Source organism: Dama dama, chromosome X (assembly GCF_033118175.1).
Source record: "Dama dama isolate Ldn47 chromosome X, ASM3311817v1, whole genome shotgun sequence".
Classification (NCBI taxonomy): Eukaryota; Metazoa; Chordata; class Mammalia; order Artiodactyla; family Cervidae; genus Dama; species Dama dama.
Window position 1 is genome coordinate 89431945 of NC_083714.1, and position 6000 is coordinate 89437944.

Consider the following 6000-nt stretch of genomic DNA (forward strand, 5'->3'; position numbering starts at 1 on the left):
ACACATTTGACAGTTGCTGTTTGCTCTCCCGTCTGTCTTTTAACTGGACTAGCTACTCCTCAATGGCAGGGATTATTTATTTATTCATCTCTGTAACCTCAGGATAGCCCTTGAATGAATGAGTTAATAAATTAGTGGTTTGATATGCTACAATAGAGATTCTAAGGGATCAGAGAGAGAAGAATTCATTTGGCTAAAGGAGGGAGGTCAGAGAAAGTGTCACAGACATGCTAGTTAAGCCAGGTTTGGAAGATAAGGAAAGATTTTGCCAGGCCAAAAGTATTAGAGATGCACAACTAAATTTTACTTCTCACATTGGTCACAAACTGGCAGCCAGGAGGCCTAATATGGCTTGAAGATACTTTTAGTCTAATCTTTTTAATTGACCGTGTGAGGAGACAAGCATTGTGCTGGGTCACACCACAACTCTCAGCTCTGTTACCTGCCAAGGGTGGTGTGGGGAGTATGGCTCTGCATGCAGACGAGTCTGCCTTCCCTGCTCAGGGATCCCCAATGCCTGCTCACTGGCAAAAATTCCTACCACTAAGGAGAGGACAAATTTGGCTCATTCAGACTAACCCCCCACAACATGGAAGCCACATGACCATGCCAGGCTTGGCCGGTCAGTTAGCAGCCATGGGGGTGAAGACTCAAATGCTCACCAACTACAGGACCACTATCTCCACCTCAAATCCTCCTAAGTGTGTGAGAACTCTTGTCATAATGGTAGGAGAGGATGTAGGGCTGGGGCATTGTACAGGAAGCCACTGCAGAGCCCAGGCCAAGGTTTGGCTGCCCTGACCCCCTAGTATTCAAAAGATAGAGAACAACAACCACAGAGTCCCCTCAGTAGCTCCCATCTCAGAAGGAGATTGCATTTCAGCAAGAAGCCTCACTGTGTGATGATGACAAGGCCCCTGGCTGAAGATGAGGCATGGGTATGGTTCTGTAACCAAGAGCCCCGCCTTATCCTCTTTACCTTCTAGGCAGAGAGAGCTGGCTTTCTAGGGCACCTGGGGTAGCTAGATGTGCCAACAATGCCACAACTTTGCTGTCAGACACAGGGTCCGGGGACTGTGTGAAAATTAGGGTGAGAACAGTTGGCTCTACGCCTATCTAGCTGACACTGGGGCTCTCCCGCCTTCCCTATGTTTTCTGGTTTCAACCTGCAAGCTACAAATCCACACACAACAGCTACAGGTAGGTTTCTCAGTCATGTCAGAAACACGCACGTAACACACTGTACAGCCACAGTCACACCACCCGCCATAACACATCTCCCTGTGTGCATGGTTTTTGGTCCTGGCTGCAGCCAAGCCCCAGCCAGCGGCCTCTCCAGCCCTTCAATGGCTGTGCCATCTTATACTTCCCCAAGAAGGTGTTCCCACCCCTTCTCACCCCTTTGCACATGAGACAGTCTTATCTGTCTCATCCAATGCCTTCCTGATGTGAGTTGGGTGCAGTCATGCAAAAGAAACCAACACTAAAAAATAATTTAAAACTGTTTCTCTAGGACTTTGATATGTGTTCCATAAGTTTCTTTGGTAGCAGATGCAAACTATTATATATAGAATGGATAAACAAGGTCCTACTATATAGCACAGGGAACTATATTCAATATCCTGTGATAAATCATAATGGAAAAGAATAAGAAAAAGAATAGATATATATGTGTAACTGAATCACATTGCTGTATGCTAGAAAGTAACACAGCATTGTAAATCAACTATATGTCAATAAAATAAATTTTAAAAGAAGTTTCTTTGGAAAGTTTACTTACTCCATTTTACTTGCCTTTGAAAAACAGTACTAGGGATTCACCTTCCCTGAGTTCAGAAGCTGCCAAGCAGGAAAGGGCAGAAACAGGGAAGCAAAACCACACAGTCAATCCTCTTCATCCCAGGAAGCTAGGGTTGTCCCACACACATGAAGCAGTTTAGTCAGAAACACTTTGTCTTCTCTCCTCTGCCTCCCTCATCTTCCCTGTCCTCATCCCAGATGCCTATAACTACTACATACAGGGTGGTTTCACCATGTGTGCCCCCTAACTGAATAGCCCCTTTAGACCTTCCACATTGAGTTTGGGGGCAGCTGGGCTATACATATCCCCAAGTCACTGCAGCCATTTGGCACCATGGGCCATCAGAAGTTCCATTTTTACTCAGTAACTGTGCCCAGTGATGGACACATATATACCCACACCAGCCCCTTGCCCAGCTTCCAGTACCTTTCACCCAGATGCTGCCCAAATGTATGGGACTCAGCTGCTGTCCAGGTTGGGCGAGTGCCTCCCAGCAGCCGCTCTGTTGGTCTAGCATCTCCAGGTAAGCTGAGCCTTGTCAGCCTTTGGCCAGGTAGGTTTTCAGCTCATGCAGCCCTTGGGACCAGCTAAAGCAAACAAGCCCAGTGGTGAGAATGCCGTCCTTGACCTTCTTTGCCCACTCTGTGCTTCTCTGTGGAGTCTCAGTGTAGAGCAGGCCACTGAGAGCCAGGCAGAGATCGAGAGCCTGGCTTGCTAGCACACACTCCGCATTCAGCACTTTGTCCTGGAAAGGATCCTGCCAGGCAACCTAGGCTAAATTCATACTTTGTGCCTGCAACCAAAGCTCCCTGTGTATGTATGCCCAGCTGGTTGCCAATGGGCATGCTGTGCTTGGTCCTTTCTAGATTGTAAATGGGTCCCACTTGTGCTGGGTTATGTGAAGACAGTCACTTTCAGTGGAATAACATCTCCCCCTACAGCTGACTGTCAAAATCAGAATACTAAGGGCACACACCATTGTTCTTTGGTGGCCTGTTTTGGGAAGGCAGAGCGAGTCAGGCCTGACTGCTGCGTGTGAGATGACATTGGAAACCACTTAAGCAAAGCACTTGCGATTTTCATTTCAAAGCAGGTCAAACAGAGAATCCTGATCTTGCTAGAGTTGAAAGGTGCGTAAACACCACCTCATTCAAGGGTCACAAATGTAAATGCCATTAGACTCCAAGCAGCTAATGAAAGTGAAAGAGGAGGGGAGGTGTAAGAAAATGGGGGAGGGGTGGGTAACTGGAGCCCACTTGCCTTATAAATAGGCAATTAAAATAATTTTAATGTGCCAATCAGCAAAGCAGTTCTGCAGGCCCTTAGGGCCAAAGAACCATAAGTTTGGGAGTGCTGTTGGGGACAGGAAGCCCAGAGAGAGGAAAGGACTTATTCAAGGTCACCCAACTAGTCAGTGACAGAAGCCTTGAACAGCTATTTAACAAAATGAGTCTTCACCTCATTTGTTACTTCATTCCTTCAGCAAACAAGTCCTGATCCCCATGAGATCTTAGGCATCCTCCTGTGCTGTCAGGGTCCAAGAATTGAACCAGACATGTTCTCTATCTTCAAGACAGTCTCAGTCCAGTAGGGAAGTGTCAAGAACTAAGCTTGGAAATTAAGGCTGACAGCAGAGAGCATGGGGCCTTATATGTCCAGCTGAGGCATTTGGATTTTATGCTGGATGCAGCAGAGAAGCCTTGGGAAAGTCTGAACAGGTCTCAGAAAACTGTCCTGTAGGAAGACTCACCCATCAGTGGTAACAAGACGGACTGGGCCTGGCCAGTAGGGTGGGAAGTGTAATTGGAAGCACAGAAAATGGCTGAAGAAACCAACAGTCTAGGCCTAAGGTAGAGAGTAACTAAGAAGAGAAGAGAAAGAATGAATGTGTAAGACACTGCAAATAAACAGAATGGGGCTTCCTGTGTGTGTGTGTGTGTGTGTGTGTGTGTGTGTGTGTGTGTATGGGCCTAGGGTGAAGGAAATGGGTTGGCAAAAGGCAGGACCAGGGAAGAATCAAGATGACTCCAAAATGGGGTGAGTGGCTGGAATGCCAACAGACAGGAAGAAATCCCGGGGGACCTGGGTTGGGGGAAAGTGGGTAGGTGTGGATGTCCAAATGCTTCTTTATGACAGAAGCCTCAAGACCAATAGGAGGAATCTGGGGTTGTCTGTTTTATGTTATTATAGCCTCTCCTTCCCAGTATGGAAAATTGAGCCAGGGCCTCTTGACCTCTCGACTCTTCCATATGCCCGGAAGTGACCCTTGGAGAAATCCCACTCGGTGCCTCTGGTTGAAATGGTCCAACGATTAAACAAATACTAATCAAATAAATAACTAAAATACATTCTCCACCCCCACCTCTTTCTGTCCCCCACTCCAAAACAGCTCTGTGGGAAAGTCAATTTGGGAGTTTCCCACATGTGTCTATGACCGCAGTGCCACAGCAGTGATCTGAGTCAGCTACAACTTTCAAAATTCTGTATTTTCTCCTTGCATCAAAGGCAGTCTGCTGGCTGGAAGAGCCCTGGTGATGTTGTAACATAATTCTCCGTGTCACCTCAGGGGCTACCTGGGACTACTGCGCTAGCTTCCAAAGGCATGGGATACCAGGTCGAGTGAGGCCTGCCAGGCATGTGACTGAACCGTATGACCCACTTACCCCAAACCCACTACAAGGATGTTCATTTGCCTTCTGCTCCCTCTCAAGTTGCCCTTTCCTTTTCCCTCTGGAAGAGGGTGCAGTATCAGTGAGCAAGCCAGAAACACTGTGGGGTTCCAAAAATAGACGAAGACTTCCAGTCCAAGTTTTAGCCACAGAAAGGAAACTGGAAAAGCTGCAAATGAAACTGAAGCTGAAGGATACATGGAGCTCTGGAAAAAGAGTAGAGGTTTTGGAGTCCAACTTCGGTTTAAATCTCAGCTTGGCCTCCTTTCAGATGCACGGTCTGGTCAGTTTTTTTCATGCATAAAACTATAATTATGATATTTCCCTTTCAGAGTTACTATGAGGATTAAACGTGATAATGCACCCATAGGTCCTGGAACATAGTAAATGCTCAATACAAATTAATTTCATCTTTCACATCTCCAGCTTTTGAAGATAAGTTCATGTTGATGTATGGCAAAAACCACCACAATATTGTAAAACAATTAGCCTCCAATTAAAACAAAGAAATTAATTTAAAAGAAAAAAGTACGGACCAAGTGTTGTACCAAAATACTACCTGGTGAGAGGGGTCAGTGGGGAAGAGAGCTGAGGAGGAGGGAAAAGGAGCCAATATCTCGTCTTACCAAGTGGAGATTCAAAAGATGCAGATGATAATTAATGGGACAAAAAACATAAAAAGTGTTAATATATTGCATAAATTACTAGATTAACCAATAAAGGGATGAAAAATGGTGATAGAACCATATAATGGTGACAAATTCTCAGCTAGCTTAGCAGGAAGTCAACAGATAATATCCCCAAATTGGTAAATGAAGGAATAAAAGAAGTGTTTATTTAGAGAAATGAGGGTAGATACAGGAAGAAAAGAACTAAAGTTGGCTGCCCTTCCAGAAAGGGGACTTTGGTGGGATTCTGGCAGGGCCCTGTTATTTCTTTACATGGGCATGTTCCACTTTGATTACAAAAACTCAACCAGGAATAAGATGGAAAGTCTGGAGCAACAACCATGCCCACCACCTTAAAGAATGGCCCATAGCATTGCAGCTGCCATATAGTCCAGCTTTAGCCCCCTTCCCTGCATGTTGTGCATACCCCTCATGTGAGGGAGACCAAAGCCTTCCCAGAGACATTAAAAAATAGAGACATTACTTTGCTGACAAAGGTCCATATAGTCAAAGCTATGGTTCTTCCAGTAGTCATATATGGATGTGAGAGTTGGACTATAAAGAAAGCTGAGTGCTGAAGAATTGATGCTTTTGAACTGTGATGTTGGAGAAGACTCTGGAGAGTCCCTGAAACAGCAAGGAGATCCAACCAGTCCATCCTAAAGGAAATCAACCCTGAATATTCATTGGAAGGACTGATGCTGAAGCTGAAGCTCCAATACTTCGCTGACTCATTGGAAAAGACCCTGATGCTGGGAAAGATTGAAGGCAGGAGAAGAAGGGGACGACAGAGGATGAGATGGTTGGATGGCATCACTGACTCGATGGACATGAGTATGAGCAAGTTCCAGGAGCTGGTGAA